The sequence below is a fragment of the Tachyglossus aculeatus genome, chromosome 20 (genome assembly GCF_015852505.1).
Source record: "Tachyglossus aculeatus isolate mTacAcu1 chromosome 20, mTacAcu1.pri, whole genome shotgun sequence".
Classification (NCBI taxonomy): domain Eukaryota; kingdom Metazoa; phylum Chordata; class Mammalia; order Monotremata; family Tachyglossidae; genus Tachyglossus; species Tachyglossus aculeatus.
Window position 1 is genome coordinate 24,376,745 of NC_052085.1, and position 25,132 is coordinate 24,401,876.

Here is a 25,132-nt window from a genome sequence, read left to right on the forward strand (position 1 = left end):
TGGAGCTGGGATTTGAACCCATGACCTCTGACTCCAAAGACCGGGCTCTTTCCACTGAGCCACGCTGCTTCTAATAAGGCTACACACAGTCCAGGCTCATTTTGGGTAGGGAATGTGTCTGCTTATTATTACATTTTACTCACCTAAGTGCTCAGCACAGTGCTCTGCAAGCAGTAAGGGCTCAATAAATACAATTGACTGACTCGCAATGGGCTCACGGCCTAAGGGGGATGGAAAATAGATACTGAGTCCTCATTTTACAGATAAAAAAACTGAGGCCTAGAAAAGTTATCCAAGGTCACACAGCAGGCAACCCCAGCTGCTTTGACTCTTTCCTAGGTACCATAATAACAGAAAAAGAAAGGAAGAAAACAAGAAAGACAACAAGAGGTGGGGGAACAAAGAGGGGAGATAGAAGGAAAGAAAAAAGGACAAGGGGGAGATGAACTGGAAAGATAGGATCACCTTAATTGGGGAAAAAAGATATTTTTTGTTTGTTCCACTTAAGGTGATCAAAGAAAGGGGCGGGGAAGAGGATGTGACAAGAGGGATAGAGAGAAAGAGAAAGGAAGAAGGGAGAAGCAAAAAGAAAGGGTAAAGGATAAGGTTAAAAAAAAAAGGAGAGAAGGACACCTCTATAAGCAGTGCTGAACGACAGGAACTTAAGTCACATATTTTTCAACTGACAGCTGGGTTGAGGGGGAGGGGAGGAAGGAAGATCCTTCTTATCCCTGGGTCCAGAGCTACAATTCCTAAAAACCCAGCATTAATCCAGTCCTATCAATCAACCAATTAATCAACTAATGATATTTGAGCATTTAAGAGTTCAAGAGCGACTAAAATAGAGTTGGTACACACAGTCACTCCATCAATCAGTGGTATTTAGTGAGTGCTTACGGTGTGCCAAACACTGTCCTAAGCACTTGGGAAAAAAGCAATACAGTAGACTTGGTATCCATGTTCCCTGCCCTGGAGGAGTTCACAGTCTAGAGATCTTGGCCTGGGTGGGGATTGGGTGCTTTGGAAGACTACCTAATAGCTGAGAGGTGCCTGCAATGCTACTCGTTACTGTCATTTCCCCTCAGCTTTTTCAGACGTAAAAAGCTAGAAAGAAACTAAAGTTACAGGTGAACATTTTGGGACACTTGGGTACACTTGTTCACCTTGTTCTGCTGTTTTTTCATTTCTGTTACCCTGCCTAGAAGACACTATTTATCTCTGAAATAACATTTTAAAAATGCTAAAAGGTTTGAGGCAGTGTTGCCTACTGGAGAAGAGCACAGGCCCGGGAGTCAGAAGGACCTGAGTTCTAATCCCAGCTACCCTACTTGACTGTGTGAACTTGGGCATGTCCCTTCACTTCTCTGTACCTCAGTTATCTCATCTATAAAATGGGGATTACAATGGTGAGCCCCATGTGGGACATTAACTGTGTCCAACCTGGTAAGCTTGTTTCTACCTCAGAGCTTAGTAGTAAGCACTTAATGAATACTAATTATTTTTTAAAACGCCCTTATTTTAATCAGAAAAAAGCCCGAAAGACAGTTTTACAATATTTTGTTTCTGTTTTAATGGATCTTTAATTCTCCCGTTTCATGAGCAGGACACAGCAATGTTTTTGTTTCTCAATCTATTTTTAATTAGGATAGAAAAGATAAACACTTCAAAGGAGCAGAAATTAAAGTCAGATAAACTATAAAATAATTGAGGAAAACATGTTTAAAATGGAAGTCAAATTCAAATAAAATTGTCAGCATTTAGATACATTAACTATATTGATGTATATGTGATGTTATTGTAAAACTAGTTGTGTATTAATTTGGGGGCCTTATAGGAAACTTGGCAGAATATGAGATATAGACAGTGTCATCATTTCCTCTAGGAGAACTCACAATATCAAAAAGACAGATAAGCACATTAAATTGATTTTTACAATACTACAGAATGTGCTACTTGATTATTTATCCTGTTAAAATGAGAATTATGAATATTCTCTTTAACAATATTAAATTTGGAATTTTGTTTCCTCTGACATTAATGGCTTGAAAGCACCGCTTCGTAAAATTATTTTTATGTGTATGTCTTGCATAAATTATTCTGTGAAATTATTTCTGCAGAAAATTAACATATAAACATGTAGTCTTCCTAGAGACTCTCTGGTATATATATATATATATATATATATATATATATAAATATATATATATATATGTATAATGCAATGTCTCACTCTGATTTTATTCAAGAAAGAAAGCATAATTTTCTGCTATTAATTCCAACTGCATAAAATTCTCGGTGTCTTTCTTCTATACAATTTACAATGTGAATGGTATTTTTAGTGTACAGCTGTACAAGTGTACAACTTTGGGAACTTTATGGGAAATGAAGGATACATTAATGGCTCTGTCAAAATATGAGAGTTAGAAACTTAAAAAAAATCAAACCATTTCCTTCAGAAAAGAGAAGAGATAACAGAATATGGATTGGTGACTAACGAGTATGGACACCTGAAAAGAGCTGGAGGAGTGGATTGGAGTTTCATATCTTTGCCCTAGATGCTTGAGGTTTGGGGAAATGGAGTTACTTCCCCACTTGTATTCACAAATTGTGATATCCTCTAAAACAAAAAGGGGGCTCCATGTCTAATTTCTACCTCTGTACTCTTTTCTTGTGCTTAGTACAGTGCTCTGCAAATGTTAAACACTTAGTAAGTACTTTTACTACAACTATACAAAACACACACACACACAACATAGCTTCAAAAGGTCAGAAAGGATGGGCAGAGGTTAAGAGTAAGTTAAACACATTTCCCTTCTTCTCTACCCCTTCCCCACCTACAGTTCAGTTTCTTCATCTGCTTAATATGGATGAGATACATTTTCTCCCTGCCTCTTATATTTTTATCCCCAAGTGGGACAGGGACTTGAACTTACCTGATTATTTTCTATCTACCCCAGGATTCATAGCATGGTTCTTGTCACAGAAAAATTTGAATAAATGGCATAGTTAATATGATTATTACATACCCATTTAATGTTACTGGATCTAGCAGGTAGCCTTAGTAACTACCATAAAGTGGTAGAAAATACAGTGGACAGCTCTTATAATGTATACTATATCAATCTGGATGTTAGTTTATGCTACCCCAAACTCAAATTTTTTTTCATTCCAACAAAGAACATCCCAATTTGTATTCTTAATTCTTCAGAGCACATATGTGATGTTATAGCAAACTTTAAAAAGGATATCTATGGGCAATCTACTTCTATTGTACTTTTCCAAGTACTTACTACAGTGCTCAGCACAGTAGATTCTCAATGGATGCTATCAATTCTTTGATTCAAGGGGCTGTAAGCAATAACAAAGTTTGAACCCATTAAATACCTCTATGCCAGTATACCCAAGATTCAGACCAGAGGATAGTACTGAGTCTCCAAAAAAAAAGAAATGTAAGCATGACCATTGCTTTGATGTCTCAAAATCTCAAATATTCCATCTATTAGTGGACAAGATCCAGTGAGATTTGGGTGTGCATTGAGAGTTATCACACCTTTCCTTTTCAATAGGGTCCTGCTTAGTTTGAAGATACTCAGAATCTTGGACAGGAGAAGTTTTAAGTGCCACGGAGATGCCACTTAGATGAATTGCAAAGTAGAGAGAATAAGAAGTCAAGCTGGAAGAGAATCAGTGATGTGGCCAAGAATGTAATGCAGTGGGTTCACAACTATTGGAATCCCCAAAGAAACCTGAGAGCAAGTATAGCAGGAACCTGTTAAATGAAGAGGTAAAAAAAGTCTGTGAGACACTGGCTGCCAAACAGCCTGGGAAAACCTGTGAGATCAAACAAGAGAAACGCCACATGAGCGGAAACAAAGAGCATAGGCCTATGAGTCAAAGAACCTGGGTTCTAATTCTGAATCTTCCCATTTGGGAGGGTACAACACAACAGAAGTGGTAGGCATGCTTCCCGCCTACGAGGACTCAAGACTCTTCAGAAAGATGAGGAGTTCTGAGTCTAGACTGTAAATTCAATGTGGGCAGGGAATGTCATTGTATAATATTGTACTGTACTTTCCCAAGTGCTTAGCACAGTACAATATTATACAGTGACATTCCCTTTCCACAATGAACATACTTGCTTTCCCAAGTGCTTAGTACAGTGCTCAGTACACAGTAAGCATTCAATAAATACTATTGAATGAATGAATGAAGGCAGAGAAAGGACTGGATTACAGGTTGCAAAATCATGAAGGGTGAGAACTGTCACCACAGAGTTGCTTGTTACCAAATCTCTAAACTCCAGGCATAGTCTAAGGGTGGTAGAGCTAAAACAATAAGATATACTTCTTCATAGGGCGGGTTGTAAGAATATGGACTGACTTACCACAGGAAGTTGAGGATGTCACAAATATCAATAGCTTCAAGAAGGGCTTAAATTGATTTACGGATGAGATATACAGAAAGCATTCTTGGGGGAATGTTAGAGAGGCTAGATGCCCAACCAAGGAGGATAATGAGCTGATAACCAAGCTGACAGTGAGTTCCTCAAAACATTCTTCATTGCTATTTTTGGAGAAAGTTGCTATACTGAACGGACCTTGATCTGACTTAACATGGCATGTCTTTTAGTGTGTTTGTAGACTGTAAGTGTCCTGTAGGTAGGGAACGCGCCTACCAACTCTGTTAAATTGCACTCTCCCAATTGCTCAGTACAGTGCTATGTGCAAAGTGAGAGCTCAAGAAATGCACACACACACATATAAAAACAAAACCAAAAGGGTTCAAAACCAATTCTAGGAATGGTGCATTGAAAAGGAGGCAGGGATTTTAGGGGAAATAAGTACTAGCTGGGTCCTGCGATGTTTCAATGACCAAACAGTCCAGAAAGCCACCATGTGGGGTCATTTCAACCTGACTGAAACTCTCACATTTTTCAAACCACCAGGTAATGAGCTAGCCTGGAAATCCAGTTCAAAAAGCCATTGGGAGGCAGGGGAGGGCAAGTAATGGTCCCCATCCCTAATCATGGCAGTGAATTCACGATTGATAAGACTAGACTGACTGTGAGCCCACGGTTGGGTAGGGACTGTCTCTATACGTTGCCAACTTGTACTTCCCAAGTGCTTAGTACAGTGCTCTGCACACAGTAAGCGCTCAATAAATACGATTGATTGATTGATTGATTGATTGTGAGCTCATTGTTGGCTAGGGACTGTCTCTATATGTTGCCGATCTGTACTTCCCAAGCGCTTAGTACAGTGCTCTGCACACTGTAAGTGCTCAATAAATACAACTGAATGAATGAATAAGATGCAGGGAGGCAGCTGCCACTAAATACTGTGGAGAGAGGATAACGCCACAAGGGAACACAAAAAACATTTATGAAAATCTCATCGCGTACAAAACCTGAGACTTGCGTCATGTCGGAGTGACTGATTGCCACAAAATTGAGAAAAAAAGTGTTTAGTTCAGAAATGTGATGCTTTCAGGCTCTGAAATCTCAATGAGTCATAATTGAAGGATATTAATTCCAGGGGCAATGTCAATCGTAATTAGTGAAAAATATAGAAAATAACGGTGCCATCTGTACCTGTCATTACATTAAACAGTGGGAGTTGGCTTCAGTTTCAGAGGGAAATGTTCAAAAGGGAAATTTCTCCCCGGGTCTTTAATCACATTCCAGTCTCTTTGGGATCTTCAAAGTAGCTTACACAACGGGTTCTAATCAACATCTAGAAAAGTTCAGAAATTTAACTGGCTTGTAGAGTGGCAGCTAAATCACTAATTCTCTCTTCACACTTTAAATTGTGGGCATCTTTGTAACCTTCCATATCCACATTTCTCCTCTAGTTATACATAAGAGTAATTTGACGTTGAGGTATGTGAGCAGACCTCATGAACCACTACAGAGAAAACCAGGAAGAAAATTACCTGGGAAAAAGTGAGAAAAGTCTTGATGAAAGACGGCAGAAAGTACAATGACACAACCACAGGTCCATCAGTCGCATGTCATCAAGCTTAGTGCATCAATCCTGCCCTGGCACACATTTCTTCCTCATGGAAAGAGCACAGGCCTAGGAGTCAGAAGGACCTGGGTTCTAATCTTGGCTCCTCCACGTGTCTGCTTTGTGACCTTGGGCAAGTCAATTCACTTCTCTGTGCCTCAGTTACCTCAGCTTTAACATGGGAACTCTCACTGTGAGCCTGCATGTGGGATAGAGACTGTGTCCAACACAATTCTCTTGTACCTGCCCCAGCGCTTCGTATAGTGCCTGGCACATAGTAAGCACTTAAATACCATAATTATTATTTCTTCAGAACAGGCATTTACACATTCTGTAACCTTGACAATGGCCACATTTGTCTATCACAGGGACCATTTATGCTGGTTTTACCTGGTTTGTCAGAGAGTGGTTAGTAATTAAAAGAAAAAAGTCTTGGTCTGGTTATTTCACATGTCTTTGCAAGACTAACATGCAACTCATATAAAATTTACAAAAAACAGTTCCATATTGTTAGTTTCTTCCTACTCTAGCTGTGCAGTTCCATCACTGATTGCCAGAAAGGAAGCTGAATACTCAGAAAAGCTAATGGTTATTTGAAAAACAATTTCAGCTCCCTATAATAACCCTGATGTAACAGCATCCCAATTTTGCGGAACTTTATAGGAGCTGAACAGGAAAAAGGAAGAAGCAGGTTAGTCATAATTCCCCTATAGTTCCTGTTGGGCCTAGAGCTCCCAAGACCACAAAGTTCAGAGGAAGATACCACAACCAAGCATCCATGTTCTTCCTGCATCCCACATTCTGCTACCTTTTCTGAACTGAAGTATAGCCCCTAAAGAGCTGGCAGAAGAAGTGTGACCCTGGAAACAGTGATTACTGTCTCCTCCAGAGCAGTCAAACTTTAATCACTGCTTTTCCCCTCCTTTGGGTCCACTGATTCCTTGACCTGGATCTATCAGAAGTAGCCGGTAAGGTGCTCGGCACTAAGTACCACCTTCATTTCTTAATGTGGAAGAAGTCAGCTTTCCCAAATACACCCAGTCCTCTTATAATGCAGGAGGTGTGTTCTAGTATACCCCAGTATGTGGAAAATTTCACTTTCCAGGACTCACCCTCTGACGCCACAGGCACACCTCTTCTTCGGACAGCGTGTCACGCTGTATCTGGGTGGAGCGTGTCGTCGGCAGAACGTTCCCGAGTTCTTCCACCAAGTTCTATCCAAATCGCTCTGTGGAAACTCACGTTCTGGCAGAATTAAGTAGGCCTGCGGGTACAGGTATAAAATAAGAAGTCAGGTACAACTGAAACAAGGGTTTTCAACATAAGCAAAGTCTGCAAATGGCATGGCTCCCTGCGAGCTTTTAAGTCATCTTTCATAGGTCGCGGATAACCACTCTGCTACTTGATGAAGAGCCAGACTGATTCCAGTCCTCACACTTGATCCAAACGGTGAAGGTGAAGGCATTGGTGGATTCCACGACGTGGCAGCTGGAAGTGGGCCCTGCAATCAGTTTCATGCTGCCTGCCAGTTGATGAAAGAAAGTATAAAACCCAGAGCCCAGTGAGCCACAGTGCACCTGGGATCCCAGTCCTGCCAGTTAACCTGTTCTGTCGAGTTCCAGTTTACTTTCACCTCTGCTCCTCATACACAAAACAAGTATCTACAGTAAAAGACAAATTCAGACCACCAAGAAGGCAGCCCCACCAGAGGCCTTACGCAGAGCAGGATGAGGGCAGCTTCCCTTCTCCTTCAGAAAATATTGCCCTTCAGTGCATGTAACCAAATAGAGCTGGAACTTTCCCTCAATCTCCCATCACATTAAAGTTGATCATTAATATTATTCATTCTTTCAATCATATTTCTTGAGTGTTTACTTTGTGCACAGCACTGTACTAAGTTCTTGGAAGAGTACAATAAAACAGACAAACATATCTCCTGCCCACAGCAAGCTTACAGCCTAGAGGGGGAGACAGTAATTAATATAAATAAATTACAGATATGTAATATAAGTGCTGTGGGGTTGGGAGGGAGGATGAATAAAGGGAGCAAGTCAGGGCGATCGATGCAGAAGGGAGTGAGAGAAGAGGAAAGGAGGGCTTAGTAAGGAAAAGCCTCCTGGAGGAGACGTGCCTTCAATAAGGCTTTGAAGGGGGTGTTATATTAAAAACACAGTTTAGGCAAGTTTATTATTAGTACCCTATTTGTCACTTACACACTATGTTTCAAGTACTGTTTAACGCACTGTTTTAAGCCTATTAATCAAGGCAGATACAGTTCCCAACCCACACGAGGCTCACTGTCTAAATAGGAGGGAGAACATGTACAGAATCCCCATTTTACAGACAAGGAAATTGAGGCACAGAGAGGTTAAATGACTTGCCTTAAGTCACACAGCAGACGAGTGGTCTGCTGGAGAAGCAGCATGGCCTAGTGGACAGAACACAGGCCTGGGACTCAGAAGGACCTGGGTTCTAATCCTGCTGTGAAAATCATCTGATTTATTTATGTATGTATGCATTTATTTATTTATATTAACATCTGTCTCCCCCTCCAGACTGTGAACTCACTGTGGGCTGGGAATGTGTCTGTTTGCTGTTACACTGTACTTGCCCAAGCGCTTAGTACAGTGCTTTGCATGTAGTCAGCACTTAATAAATACGATTGAATGAATGAAAGTATGACCTTGCCTCAGTTATGTCATCTGTAAAATGGGGATAAGACTGTGAGCCCCATGTGGGATATGGACTGTGTCCAACCTAATTTAGGTTATCTTTAGTACTTAGAACAGTGCCTGACACTTAGTAAGCGCTGAATATCATAAAAAAACCTATAAAGTTGTAGCGCTGGCATTAGAACCCAGGTCCTTTGACACTCAGGCCCATGCTCTTTCTATTAGGTCACATTTTGGCATATCTGATGCCAGTTACAAGTCTAAAACGATTTCTAAATGGTTAGGGACAAAGGCAGCAGAAGAGAAGTCACACCAGAGCTGCAGTAGAGGTTGTTGGTCATGTGGCTTCTACTTTCACTGAATGTTCCCAAGTGCTCAGAAGAGTTCTCGATAGCTCAATAAATGCTCTCTAATAGTGATGATGCTGAAACAGGGTAGGTCCACAGGCCAATGGGTAGGAGAGGTAAGTGACAGAGTCTAGGTCTTTGGTAAACTTGGCTCTCCTGTCAATCTAAGAATAATTCCACCCTCCCCTCAACTTCCTTCAGCAACGTGACTCCTGCCTCCCATCATTTCCCACCCAAGCTTCGGTAAACTCTCACTTCACACCTCCCGTCACTCACCAGTGGGGAGAAGGGAGGTTCATTTTCAGTGGTCAGAAATTCCTTACACATGCACAAGAAGAGGGTAGTTCCGATACATTCATTTAAATATGTGCATTTCTTTATTCTGCCATGTTCGGATGAAATGAGTTCATTTTATAATTCCTTAGACTATTTTTGCCTTTTTTCACCAAGGAACACTTTTAGAAAACAATGAGGACCTGCTTCAGATTCCTCTTGATATCTGCACATTACTGCTTCCTGGATCCATAGCAGTATACCCTAATGGACCTGACAAACTCTTCACCAGTATGTATTAATAAAGGTCAAGAGATCAGCAAAAGACACCGCCACAAAACAAATACACCAAGAAATAAACCGTGATCGTAAAAGCATAAAGCTTAGTGTTTCCTTTTTTAAATGAATGCTGCGAAGATGCTTTCTATTTTCCATGCTTGCCTCCTAATCTAGGAGTATGTCTTCATATGAACTACTTATGGTCCCTTTTTATTGGTACAACTGAGTTTGCCCTTGAGGAAATATGAATGAGGCAAAGCCTTATCCCTACTGAAGGTTTATGTCAAAGATAATTGGCAAGTGAAATATCTCTCCTTATTACCAAGGTATTATCTTGAGCCAAGCCCATATGCTATGCATGAAACCTTTTTCTCAGCTTAATAAATTAACCTAAGAGATCAGGGGGGAAAAAATACCATTTTCCCAAGGAAATGAAATATTGGCAGCTCCTGCTAACAAGACATACTATCGTGCTCGCTAACTTTCTCATAATAAATTAGAGGCTTTGAAAAGATAGAAAACATGGCTGTTTCTTTGGGGGAAAAAAGAAAACAAACCAACAACAATCCTGAATTCACTTTGCAAATGTGAACTGATTACTTTCAAGTTCCTCAGTCAAAGCAGTTCCACGAGCTCTGGAGAGGGCTGTGGACTTTAAGATTCCTTTATTTGTGTTCAAATACCTACATGATAATTAGGAATGTTCTAAAGATCTCTAATGAGCTTCACACTCAGCCCTAATCCATTTGCTCATGATACAATGTCAATTAAAATATGTTCTGCGCTACTTAGCAAAATAATTCGGTACCTGTGGCTTGGCCTTGTTTGGGATTCCAAAATTACTGAAACTATATCACCACAAGGATGTTATACTTCAGAGGGTATGAGAAAATTACCAGATTATTGGCTACTGGCAGGACAGTTTTATATTTTCAAGCTTTGTCCCAGGGCCCTTATGTCTTTTCTAAACTGTAAGCTTGTTATGGAAATGGAGCATATCTACCAACTCTGTTACATTGTACTCTCCCAAGAGCTTAGTACAGTCTTCAGCACACAGTAAGCACTCAATAAATGTGACTGATTATCTCCCTCTGGGTTATTATCTATATTTACTCTCCTGTTCTTAGACATAGTACATTTTCCCCAATCTATTTCATCTTATCTTTCCAATCACATTGCAAATTCCTTCAGGTCAGGGAGCAATGTAGTAACCAAGTGCTTTATTCAGTTCTTTTCACATTGTAAGCACTCAATAAATTGCATTCATTCATTCATTCATTCAATCGTATTTATTGAGTGCTTACTGTGTGCAGGGCACTGTACTAAGCGTTTGGGAAGTACAAGTTGGCAACATATAGAGATGGTCCCTACCCAACAACGGGCTCACATAATAATAATAATTTTGGTATTTGTTAAGTGCTTACTACATGCAAAGCACTGTTCTAAGCGCTGGGGAGGATACAAGGTGATCAGGTTGTCCCATGTGGGCCTCACAATCTTAATCCCCAATTTACAGATGTGGTAATTGAGGCACAGAGAAGTGAAGTGACTTGCCCAGTGTCACACAGCTGACATGTGAGGGAGCCGGGATTTGAACCCATGAATTCTGACTCCAAAGCCCGGGCTCTTGCCACTAAGCAAAGCTGCTTCTCTAATAATAATACTGATGATGGCATTTATTAAGCATTTACTGTGTGCAAAGCACTGTTCTAAGCACTGGGGAGGTTACAAGGTGATCAGGTTGTCCCACGGGGGGCTCACAGTCTTAATCCCTATTTTACAGATGAGGGAACTGAGGCACAGAGAACTTAAGTGACTTGCCCAAAGTCACACAGATGACAAGTGCCGGAGCTGGGATTTGAACCCATGACCTCTGACTATGGATGTTCCCAAAATGCTCAATACAGCGTTCTCCACACAGTAATATTTTTGTTGCTGTTGCTGAGGTTCTGAAAAGCTCCTTTTTCATGGTCATTGTGTTTGTTTTCTCCAGAAGCACCACAGGAAGTGGAGTAGGGTAGGCAGAGCTGGAATGGGTGGAAACCAGCAAAGTCCCTTATGGCAGTGTCATATTTAGGAGGTGTGTTTAAAATCTTCCATGCACCTAGTACAGGGCTCAGCTTACAGTAAATGCTCAATAAATACTACTGATTGAAGCAAGGGAGGAAGCAGTAATTTGGGCCCCTGTAGGAGGTAAACAATACGTGTGTGTGTTTGTGTGTGTGTTTGTATACACATGTGCAGACTGGGAGGGAAGGAGATGATGTGAGCAGATGTTATTGATAAAGTAATAATAACAATAATTGTGGTATTTATTAAGCGCTTAGCACTCAATAAATACAACTGAATTCATTCATTCATAAAATCATATTTATTGAGCACTTACTGTGTGCAGAGCACTGTACTAAGCGCTTGGGAAGTACAAGTTGGGAACATATAGAGACGGTCCCTACCCAACAGTGGGCTCACAGTCTAGAAGGGGGAGACAGACAACAAAACAAAACGTATTAACAAAATAAAATAAATAGAATAGTAAATATGTACAAGTAAAATAGAGTAATAAATCTGTACAAACATATATACAGGTGCTGTGGGGAGAGGAAGGAGGTAGGGCGGGGGGATGGGGAGGGGGAGAGCAATGGGGGGGGGGGATATGTGCCAGGCACTGTACTACGCGCTACGGTGGGTACAGGTAAATTGGGTTGGAAACTGTTGCTTTCCTCACCGTACCTCGCTCTCGCCTGTCCCACCATCGACCCCCGGCCCACGTCATCTCCCGGGCCTGGAATGCCCTCCCTCTGCCCATCCGCCAAGCTAGCTCTCTTCCTCCCTTCAAGGCCCTGCTGAGAGCTCACCTCCTCCAGGAGGCCTTCCCAGACTGAGCCCCTTCCTTCCTCTCCCCCTCGTCCCCCTCTCCATCCGCCCATCTTACCTCCCTCCCTTCCCCACAGCACCTGTATATATGTATATATGTTTGTACATATTTTTTTTTACTCTATTTATTTATTTATTTATTTTATTTGTACATATCTATTCTATTTATTTTATTTTGTTAGCATGTTTGGTTTTGTTCTCTGTCTCCCCCTTTTAGACTGTGAGCCCACTGTTGGGTAGGGACTGTCTCTATATGTTGCCAATTTGTACTTCCCAAGCGCTTAGTACAGTGCTCTGCACACAGTAAGCGCTCAATAAATACGATTGATGATGATGATGAAACAGTCCTTGTCTCATATGGGGCTCACAGTCTCAATCCCTATTTTACAGATGGGGTAACTGAGGCACAGAGAAGTGAAGTGATTTGCTCAAGGTCATACACCAGACAAATGGCAGGTCTGGGATTAGAACTCATGACTCATGACTCCCACGCCCATTTTTCATCCACTCCACCCTGCTAAAGGGTCAGGTCCCATCCCGACTCCACCAATTGTCAGCTGTGTGACTTTGGGCAAGTCACTGCACTTCTCTGTGCCTCAGTTACCTCATCTGTAAAATGGGGATTAAGACTGTGAGCCTCACCTGGGACAACCTGATCACCTTGTAACCTCCCCGGGGCTTAAACAGTGCTTTGCATAGAGTAAGTGCTTAATAAATGCCATCATTATTATTATTACACACACCTGGGACTTGGGAATCCTATATCCTAATCTGGAGAAGCAACAGTCTGCCTCCTCCGTTCTCCTGAAAATATCTTCTGAAACAATAGAAGGCTCAGGCTAAATACGTCCTTCGGGTCACAGTATAGAGCCATTTATCGAGTTCCTCCAGGACACGGCCAGTAAGAGAAGCTACCCCAATTCCAGAGCCTTAGCTCACTCCTTTGCCCAGGCCTTCCTCATCAGAGTAAGTAGTTCTCCTTTCCCCCACCGTTCACTCTGCACCCAAGGAATCCTTATGGTCAATCACTCTCTGAGTTTTCAAATGGAAAACAACAATGACAAACAGCCTCTTCGGTTGAAGGACGCCTTTGGCGTCTCCCATTCAGCTGTCAGACACATTAAATTTAGAGGTTGGTTCAAAAGGTTTCACAAGATGGAATCTGATTCAAATTCAATAAAAGCAAAAATCAAGGAAAGTCACAAATATTTATAACTCAATAGGTTGCGATAAGATGACAATTCTGAACCTATTCATTCAGCCAAAAGCTTTCGGGTTTGGCATTTTATCAACTGGAAAACTCTAAAACTGGCATTTCAGATTTTCTCCCATATGAGGGCAATCTAGGCCCTTTCATCTCTGGCAGAATGTTTCAGTGTTCCCCGAGGGCCGTGCATAAAGGCTAATCTGATTATGAAACCGTCTCATTTCCCGCTCCTGAGCGGCTCACCCTACTGATTTCTGTTCCATGGGTTGTAAACTCTATGTGCTCCTCAGGAATATTCTGCGTAAACTCTCCTGGAGTTCAAGCAGAGCTGCTGTGGGGCAGCACCAGGTCTGCTATTTTATTAAGGGATTGGCACATAGCATTTTCCCTCTCCAATGGATTCTGTACAAAGTGAATGTCTAACCTGATAATAATAATAATAATAATAATAATAATAATAATAATAATAATGGCATTTATTAAGCGCTTACTATGTGCAAAGCACTGTTCTAAGCGCTGGGAGGATACACGGTGATGAGGCTGTCCCACGTGGGGCTCACAGTCTTCATCCCCATTTTACAGATGAGGGAACTGAGGCCCAGAGAAGTTAAGTGACTTGCCCAAAGTCACACAGCTGACAAGTGGTGGAGCCGGGATTTGAACCCATGACCTCTGACTCCAAAGCCCGGGCTCTTTCCCACTGAGCCACGCTGATTAGCCAACAGACTCTCTCTAGTGCCCATGTAAGTGTGGCCAGAATCCACTTAGCTGTCCAGTCCTTGTGGACAAGCCTTGGCTTTCCTGTGGGACTTTTCTCAAGCTCTCTGCGCCTCTAATCCCCGAAGTAGGATGGATGAAAACACTTCTGCCATACATATCTGCGAAGGTTTTTATCATCTCCAAGCACACTGTGCATCTGCAGTAACAAAGTATTAACTTTTCTTTTCAATCAGTGGAATTTATTGAGTACATTCTGCATGCAGAAAACTGTACTAAGAACTTGGAAGAATACAATAGAGTTCAGTCAATCAATTTTTTTGAGCTCTTACTGTGTGAAGAGCACTATACTAGCCACTTGGGTGAGTACAACAGCACTTTTTAGAGTGCTCTGCACACAGTAAGTGCTCCATAAATTCAACTGATTAAATATTGCAGAGTTGGCAGACATATTCCCTGCTCAGAAAGAGCTTACAGTCTAGAGATAAGCTTACAGCCTGCACTTGGTAGACATTGTCCCTCTATCCTCTAGGGCCCTATAATCTAGTGGAACGACTGTGGCATTTATTAGGCACTTACTATGTCCTGAGGCCTCTGTTAAGTGTTGGGACACATAATAGACAAACAGATTGCACTCAGTCCCTGTTCTATTTTGGGCTCATGATGCAATAGGAGAAAGAAGGGGTTTTTATACCCCATTTTGCAGATGAGGAAACAGACATAAGTAACATTAAGTGACACGCACAAGGTCAACAAGTGTCAGAGCCAGTTAGAACCCAGTTCTATGTTCTCTCAATCTCTCAAATCCAGCCTATATTCTACAACTCCTGGAGTTAATGAACCTCACCTACTGAGTCTATCAGTTACCACTCCAATGACCAATAGGATTCAATGACTGCATACTCTCTGCAAAACCCTGTACTAACTGCTTGGCAGAGTGCAATAGAGCCAGTAGATATAATCCCTGCCCTCAAGGACCTTAATTTCTAGTGGGGGGGAAAGACATTAAAATCAATTACAGGAGGGAAGAGTTAACCGAGTGTAAAGATACGTATGCAAGGGCTGTGGGAGAGAATGGTAGGGTATGTGTAGAAAAGGAAAGAAACAGGGAAGGGAGATGAGAGGTTAGCATTATTTGCAGCCTGCTCATCCTCCTCATATCTGTTTATTATTATTTTTCTAACTGCATTTGTTAAATGGCTTACTGTGTGTCAAGCACTGTTCTAAAAGCTCGAGTAGACTGTGAGCCCCTTCTAGACTGTGAGCCCCACTTCTAGACTGTGAGCCTGCTGTTGGGTAAGGACCGTCTCTATATGTTGCCAATTTGTACTTCCCAAGCGCCCAGTACAGTGTTCTGTACAAAGTAAGCGATCAATAAATACGATTGAATGAATGAATGAGTAGATAGAAGATAATTAGATTGGACACAGTCCCTGTCCCACATGGAGCTCACAGTCTAAGCAGAAGAGGGAACAGGCTAGGAAAATATCCTCTCACTCTAATATCTGACAATTCCATTATCCCTTGCAGGGCTAGCTGGTAGGAAACCTGGCAGGAGATGAGTTTTTACGAAAAACTTTGAGCCTCGGGCTTGTTTATTTTAAATTAATCAGTCGGTAAAGGGATACTTTACTTATGTTCAAAAGCTGACTTCCTGACATTACTGATGTTTTTCCAGTAGCAATGGCTTAATTTATGGCAATACAATTCTGTATAGGGGCAATAGTAGTCATTACAAAAGATTAAAGATTCAGATTATGACAAAGGCCCCTAATACAACACATAAGCCATTTGCTACACCTAAACATTCAATTTAAAGCCAAAGTGAATAAAAAAGAGCTCATTTTTAAGTGTCACACAAAAATTGTTTCTATTTTTCCCAGTACATCATACCTTTGGAAAGGCCAAATGCAGGGTTTTTTTAAAAAAAAATTAGATCTGCAGAAGATAGAGCACTTCTCCAAGATCCATATATGCTGTTATTTATCTGAAAGAACTTAGAAATACCAATACACTTTCCTAACTAAACTCTTTGGGAATTTCATGCCAATCAGATCTATCTGGGTATGGAGTCTCAGAGTTAATCTCATTCTTCCACTGCAGCAAGTTTCTCAAATGGGCAGATATCAATTCACCTTCGCTAGAGAGCAGGCTAATTGGAAAAGGTCAGGAGCTCAAAATTTTAAAGAAACAAGAAAAAGATGATGTCAACAGCTTAATAAATCACTGAGCTCCCAACATACAGCACTATCATGTAAATGGACAACGACTGATCAGTAGTAGTATTTATCGAACACCCATTTCATTCATTCAATTCTATTTATTGAGTGCATACTGTGTGCAGAGCACTGCACTAAGCACTTAGCATTTGGTGCAGTGCACTGTACTAGGTGCTTGGAGAATACAGAATAATGATGTCACCATGTTCCCTATTCACAACAAGCTTACCCTCTGCTAGGTCTGATTTTGCAAAGAACAGAGATAAGAAAAAAAACCATATAATTGTTTATATTGTATAAAATTGTTACCATAATGTTAACATACATGTGCTAATGCCCTAGTAGAAGGTGACAATTTCAGATCTATTTCAACTGCATTGAAAGTATGTTTGTGTCACTCCCTCACTCAGTACAAATGGGAGGCTCATTTCGTCCTAAAACATATCAAACTATCAGTATCAATCTCACATGGGATTGAATCCCTCTCATGGGATTGAAACAACTAACAATGCAATTTTTTAAGAGTCAGGATTTTTCCAGTGAAGTGTCAATAAAGGATTCCTGCATCTGAAATGGGTTTTTTATAGGCACGGTTCTGCACAGGATTATTCAAGCACATCTTTGTAAATAAACTGAAATGCCAAGTCAGTTCCCTGCTAACAGAAGGCATTTGGATATAATTGCATAATCACGTAAAATCTCAGCAGACATCAGTTTAAACTTCTTGACAAATACAATCAATTTGGTTTGTGAGGGCCTAAAGAACTAGATTTGCATTATCCTCCAATGCCTCACTTTTCCCAAAGTCTAAATGTAGCTTTCAGAAACCTTACAGTGAATACCTTGATGAGATTAAATTGAATACAATTTTGAATGCATTTGTTAAGTGCTTACTACATGCCAAGTACTATACGAAGCACTAGGGTAGATACAAGCTAATCAGGTTGGACACAGTCCCAGTCCCATCTGGGGCTCCCAGTCTTAATCTCCATTTTACAAGATGAGGTAACTGAGGCACGGAGCTGTTAAGTGACTTGACCAAGGTCACACAGTTGACAAGTGGCGGAGCCGGGTTTAGAAACCAGGTCCTTCTGACTTTTCTGACTCCTGGGCCCCTGCTCTAGCCAATACTCTAGGCCATGCTGCTTCTTGTGTATTCACCCAAGGGACTAAGAATATTATTCTGCTTTGCCTAAAAACTCTTGCTGAACAAATTCTGGGTAAGAAAGAAAAAAGAAAAAGGATAAGTATCTCCTCTGGGAGACTATTTCTGAGGAGAATGTTGGCAACCAGTGTTTGCTTGTCTCTCCTCTATGTGGAGAATCAATGGCATTTATTGAGTGCTTACTGTATGCGAGCACTGTTCTAAGTACTTGGGAGTGTACAATCCAACAGCATTAGTAGAACGTTCCCTGCCCATGAGGAGCTAACAGCCTAGAGGGTGAGACAAATAGCAATATAAATAACTTATAATTAATAATTTATAGATATGTACATAAGTGCTATGAGGCTGAGGGTAGGAAGGATACCTAAAGCTCAGAGATCACAGACAACACAGAAGAGAAAGGGAACAGGGGATAAGAGCATTTAGTTGGGAAAGGTCTCTTGGAGAAGATGCAACTTAATAAGTCTTTGAAGGCAGGGAAAGTGTCATCTGGCATAAATGGAGGCAGGGAGAGAGTTCCAGGCCAGAGGGAGAATGTCGGAAAGGGGTTGACGGTGAGATAGATACGATCGGGGCACAATCTGTTTTGTTGTCTGTCTCCCCCTTCTAGCCTTTGAGCCCGCTGTTGGGTAGGGACCGTCTCTGTATGTTGCCAACTTGTACTTCCCAAGCGCTTAGTACAGTGCTCTGCACACAGTAAGCGCTCAATAAATACGATTGAATGAATGAAGATGAGCTAAACAGGCTGGGCTAAGAGAAGATCATCTTCCCTCTTTATCTATTCTGTTCCTTTCACTCAACCAATGACATTTGTCAAGCGCTTTCTATGTGCCAGGCACTGTTCTATACGCTGGGGTTGATACAAGGCAATCAGGTTGGACACAGTCCCTGCCCCACATGGGGCTCGTAGTCTTAATCCTCAATTTACAGATGAGGGAACTGAGGCACAGAGAAGTTAAGTGACTTGCCCAAGGTCACACGGCTGAGACATGGGGGAGCCGGGATTAGAACCTAGGTCCTTCTGACTCCCAAGCCCATGCTGTATCCATTAGGCCATGCTGCTTCTCATTAATTGTGTGTGGGGCATTGTAAAAAGCGTTTGAGAAAGTCCAATACAATAAAGTTGGTAGACAGGATTCCTTCCAACAAGGAGCTTGCAGTCTATTGGTGAGTACAGGCATTAAAATTAATTACAAATAGGGGAAATAGTACAATAGTACAGAGATATGACTGTAGCAGGTGCTCAAAATCTGAAAAGAGGAGGGGAGAAGCAGAGAGGAGGAGAAGATGGACACAAGGAAAAAGAGGGAAGAAAAAAGAAAACAAACTAAAATAATTCCAAAATGGCAATGGTGAGGGCAGTTCCAAAGTCTCAATTATGTTTTAACAAGCACTTTGCACAAAGTGACAAATGATGACATTTAAGCACTTATTATGTGCCAAGGTTGTGCAAAGCACGGGGGTAGATACAAGATCCTTCTCCCATTTGGGGTTCACAGTCAAGGAAGGTGGGAGAACAGGTGGGAGATATTTACTGAAATAAATTCTGAATATGCACCCATTGTGAAGAATTGTTCTCTTTCTAAAGATCACCTTCATGCTTGCTAATGATCTAATTCTAGGTCACGAAACCTGTCTTCTGGTCCTGTATGTTTTCTTTCTATAGTGCTGCAAACATCAGAAGTGCTTAATAAAATACTATTATTGATTGAGATTCTGTATCAGGCCCAATTTCAAAGGGCCAAATGCTTGTTCATCTATATAACCTTTCTTCTCCACCCGAGTTGCTCACAGCAAAAGGAGTTAGAGTGTTTTCCTCAGTGAGGGCTTTTTAGGAAGGCAAGAGATAAAGAACTCTGTTTCATTTAGGTGCCTCGAAAACACCTGAACACAAAACAAATACTAATGAGATTAATTAGTCGAACATTTAGATTATTCACTGCTGTGGAAAGTTTCTATTGAAGCTAATAAGATTTCCTGATAAGAGCCTTTAATTAACAAGGTCTTAATCTTTCCACAAAACCTTCTCCAAAAAATTACTTCCATGCCTAAATTACAGCTTTCAGAGCAGATTACTGTTCATGAATAAAAAGTAACTCAGTTTCTTTCCATCTTCTCCAACCAGAGATATGTTGGAGGCAGGTTTAAATCTGAAATACAAACCAAGGTTTGGAAAAGATCTACAAATGGTATGATACAAATGGAAGCATCCATTTTAGGTATTAAATTTCTCTTCCTAATGGTATATTATTGGCTGTTCCAGGGGCTCTTGAGTTTTTTAATTTGTGTGTGTGTGTGTGTGTGTGTGTGTGTGTGTGTGTGTGTGTGTGTATTATTGGCTGTTCCAGGGGCTTGATTTTTTTAATTTGTGTGTGTGTGTGTGTGTGTGTGTGTGTGTGTGTGTTTTGTGGGGGCGTTTTCACCGTGGGATATGAACAAATTCACTCAAATTCCATCTACAGGTCTCTTTATGTCTTCCTTCATTTTAGGTGATTATCAGAAGAGATTAGATTTGCATGCTGTGCGGATGGTGTTTCGATAAAATGCACTTTAGTCACTGATAAGTGTGCAGGGCCATTTTAAGCCCACTTGGTATACCTGGGATAACAGAAATATGCTGCTCCAGGCATTAATCTTAATGAAATATTATACCCGTTTGAAAGCCACTCTCATTTTCTCTCTGACTGCATGCATACCGGTGAGACTCGATGTTTAAAAATGAAGAGCTAACCAGAAAGGCAATTTGCCTGAACTGTACTGTCATAGATCCAAGATTCAAAACCCTCTGAAAAAAGCAGCAAGATCAAGTTTTCTCTTTCAATACACTTCCCTCTTCTACTTGTGCAGAAGTGAAACTGAACACACTTATGGTCTTATTTTGTGATCTCATTAGCGGTTTTGGAGGGAGAAGCAAAAGAAACCAACAACCCTTATGCTTGTTGGGGCAGAAGATACAGACATCTTGAGGTAAAGGATATAGGAAATATCGACTGGTCATGGGAAGGGTGGGGACAGTTTCTTCTCAAATGCCCCATATGTGGAGCTGCTATTAGTGCCAAACAGGAAGAAAAAAAAAAAAACACAGTGGCACAGAAATCTAATCTGTTCTGTCCTTCACAGTTCACTGATGTATGAAAATGTGGAAACAGGAATTCTAACGGATTTCAGGATGTCCGCATGAGTCCAATTTCCTAATGAAAAAGTCATCAATTTCCTTGCTAAAATCCCACCTATTTTTGATAGGGGGTAGAGTCCAGTTTGCCAAACTGACTTTTTGTGATTAATTATATATATATTTAAGGGAGTGAACAGGGGACTTATAAATTATGTAGCATGTTCAGGTCCTGATAAATTATTAAATAAATCAGCCAGGATCTAACCTTGGAATTAATGAGAAAATTGCATAAGCAAACTTTGCATATCTGTGCTTTGAGGATAGAAGGAACCCAGAAGGGGCATAATCTTTGGGTTAAATTCTCATGCTGGAACTCCCTTGGAGAATCCCAACCAAGCAGTACGTCTGAAAATAAAGCACTAAAGAAACTAACTACCTACAGTTCCTTTATCAAGTTGCATCCACCCCAGAACTTAGGCCAGTGCTTGGCATATAGTAAACACTTAAAAAGTACCATGGTCTACATTATAGTTCCTTTAGAATAATAATAATAATAATGGCATTTGTTAAGTGCTTACTATGTGCCAGGCACTGTACTAAGCTCTGGGGTGGATTCAAGCAAATCAAGATGGACATAGATCACTGATCACTAGAGAAGATCACTAGAGAAGCAGCGTGGTTTAGTGGAAAGAGCATGGGCTTGGGAGTCAGAGGTCATGGGTTCAAATCCCAGCTCTGCCACTTGTCAGCTGTCAGCTATGTGACCTTGGGCAAGCCATTTAACTTCTCTGTGCCTCAGTTACCTCATCTGTAAAATGGGGATTAAGACTGTGAACCCCATATGGGACAACCTGATCACCTTGTATCCCCCCAGTGCTTAGAACAGTGCTTCACACATAGTAAGCGCTTAACCAATACCATTATTATTATTATTATTATTATTATTATTATTATTACTGAGGGACAGAGAAGTGAAGTGACTTGTCCAAGTTCACAGAGCAGACAAGTGGTGGAGTTAGCATTAGAACCCATGACCTTCTGACTCCCAAGCTCATGCTCTATTTCTCAGATTTTTCAGAATGTGCTATGCACTGAATGCAGCGTTCAAACTAAAGGCTAAATTCAACCAAAGTAGAATCAATGATGAAGATGGCTGATGTACACAAATGGTAACTAATCTCCCCTCCTTACTTTTTTATGGTATTTGTTAAGCACCTACTACATGCCAGGGACTGCTGGGGCAGATACAAGCTGATCAGGTTGGACAACAGTTCATGTTCTATTTTTCCAATATATATTTGTACTCTCCCATACAGATTCAGCCACGCCGTAGGTTGGAGGAGCCAAAGGGAATAAGAAGAACAGGATTGGAGAGTAACAATTAGAACAGAAACATCAGTGATGGTGTTCCTCTCTGTGCACAGAGCTGTGAAGTACAGCTTGTCACATCGCACCTTTTCTAGGAGGGAATTTTGATGTAAATGAGGGCCAAGGATTCCCAAACAGGTGTTTAATGACGAGTGAAAATGGCATAACTGTTCAAAAGGATGGACAGAAGAAACACTTTAAAGACACAATGAAATCAAACCAAAAGCAATGAGGCAAGGCAGTGGCATTTAGGAAACATCCAGAGAAAACAGGTTTCGTTACCTAGTACTGGCTCAGCATCCAGAATAAAGATGACCTTCAAATAGTGAATAATTTTCCACCATGGGTGAAACAGTCTATGCTGGTAAGTATCACCCACAAACAAGCTCCTGAATATAGTTTACAGGTGATTTTCTCTAGTAGAAACTGTGCTTATATAAGTGAGATACTATCTAATTAAACCCCCAAACCCTGCTTCAGATCAGTATGTAAGACTACTAAGCCATCTTTCTCTAGCTTATTTCCAGGTTTGGGGAAAATTAAGGTGCTTAAAGTATTGTTTCCAGGCTTTAATAGTGTTCTGATCTTACTTTCTTCACAGTTTTCTCAATTTTTTTTTTAACAGTAGTAATATGTCTGTGTTCCCAAGAGTTCCATTCATCCCAAAGGGCATATTTTGGCACTCCCTTCCTTTTTTGGTATGTGTAAAATGTATTACCCCATAAGGATAGTTAGAGTAGGGCTGATAAACCAGAGTGAAGAGCTCAGGAAAGGAAGCACACAATTCCTGGCTACAAGAAGAGCGGTAGGCTGCTAAATCCCTTTATAATCACTCAATGGGAATTGGCTCAAAGCACTGTAGCAGCTGGTCAAGCAGCAAACACAAATTCTGAGCATTTCCACTCTCTCTCTTCCAGTTATGCATGCATCCTTTTAAGTAATACAGGCTACAGTGGCTGCTCCACTGGGTGGAGAAGGGAGATAAGGCAAGTGAAAATGCCAATGAAAAGAGAAGCAGCATCCAGGCCCATAAGGGATGAATATTTAGCAGACTTGAAGGTGCTTTTTTAAAAAATCAGTTGATAGAACTCTTGAATGTAGAGCTCAGTATTTTAAAAATACTGCATGAAAAATATTCGCTGATGCTTATATGTTTTCAAATTCACAAAGCCTGCTCAAGATTTCATGTTCCTAAAACTTATAATGTGCTGTGGTATCCCTTGAACAGGGTCTTCAAAATGCTTGCTTACTTTTATGGCCAGGGCACATAAAAGAGCTGGGGAAAAGGAGGAAGGGGTGGGGAGAGGGGAAAAAAGAATAGAATGGCAATATATGTTGCCAACTTGTACTTCCCAAGCACTTAGTACAGTGTTCTACACACAGTAAGTGCTCAATAAATACGATTGATTGATTGAATGAGCAGAAAAATCACCACCACCCCATAATTCTATTATTATTATATTTGTTAAGTGCTTACTATGTGTGAGCACTGTTCTAAGAACTGGGATAGATACAAGTTAATCAGGTTGGACAGTTTCTGTCCCACATGTGGTTCACAATCAAAGCAGAACAGAGAATAGCTATTGAATCCCTATTTTAGAACTGAGGAAACTGAGGCAAAGAGACAGTAATTGACTTGCCTAAGGTCACAGAGCAAGAAATTGGCAGAGCCGGGATTAGAACACAGGCCCTCTGTCTCCCAGGCCCATGATCTCATGGGCCTGCACACAGTAAGCACTCAATAAATACGACTGAATCTCATGCTCCTCCTCATGATACATTTCTGCAGACACCTGAACATGAGTGCCCTTAACTTAGATAGGCATGGCTGGACTGTATCCATCTGAAAAAGTGATAATAATAATAATATTTATTAAGTGCTTACTATGTGTCAAGTACTGTGGATATAAGATCATAATAATAATAATAATGGTATTTGTTAAGCACTTACTAGGTGCCAAGCACTGTTCTAAGCGCTGGGGTAGATACAAGGTAATCATGTGGGTAACCACATGGGGCTCACAGTCTTGCATTGGTTTATTCTTAATTCAATTTACATGTGGTTTTACATCACTGAAATATATTCTACTTTTTGTTTCAAAACTCTAGAGCCCAGTTTATCTTTCAAGGGATCACAGCATTTCCCCGACTAAACATGAAAGCAAAGATGTCACTTTTACTGATTCATTTCATTTCTGATGTTGTCAGTGATATTCCTGTGAAACCTGGGGAAGGCTTATATTTTCCCTTGCTCTGTAAATAAGATAAAAATATGTCCATCAGTCAGTATTTTTTGAGCACTTACTCTACAGCAGCACTGTTCTAAAGATTGGGAGATACAGTAGAGTTATGAGACTTGAACTCTGCTATCAAGGAACTTACAATATAATGCAGGGAGCTAGACACCAAAATAAATACAAGTTAAGAGAAGCGATCGAATACGCAGATAGGTATATACTTTTGTCGGAGGAGGGAGGGAGGTGAGTACATAAGTGCTTAGGGTGAAAATACATTTAAAGCAAGGACATTTTGAGTGAGTCGAAAAGCTGTGCCTTCAATTATGTAATTTCATCCAATCAAATAGCTCATCAACAGAGGGAAAGAGGTTTTGGAGAGGGGATGCCTGCTTTCTCTGCAGCCAGGAATCTTTCTGGAGGGAGCTATTTTGGGCCCATTCTTCATCTGGAGCTCATGACTTGAAGGAGGCCAGGAGTCCCATGTCCAAACAGTCCCCAAATCCATTTCTGCCCCATTTTAATAATAATAATTGTGGTATTTATTAGGCTCTTACTGTGTGCCAGGAACTTTGCTTAAACAGTACTTGACACATATTAAGTGACGAACCGATACCAAAATTATTACCTAAATGATTTATCTGGACATGATCGACC

General features: G+C 40.8%; 1 protein-coding gene across 3 annotated transcripts in view; it reads right to left on the reverse strand.

Moving 5' to 3' along the window:
- CNTN5 (contactin 5) overlaps positions 1-25,132 on the reverse strand; it is a 665,146-nt gene that overhangs the window by 555,751 nt on the left and 84,263 nt on the right. For all 3 annotated transcript variants that reach the window (XM_038761846.1, XM_038761848.1, XM_038761845.1), the window contains one exon: positions 7,118-7,269. The gene's annotated coding sequence lies outside the window, so the exon portion shown is untranslated. The remainder of the gene's footprint in view (positions 1-7,117; positions 7,270-25,132) is intronic.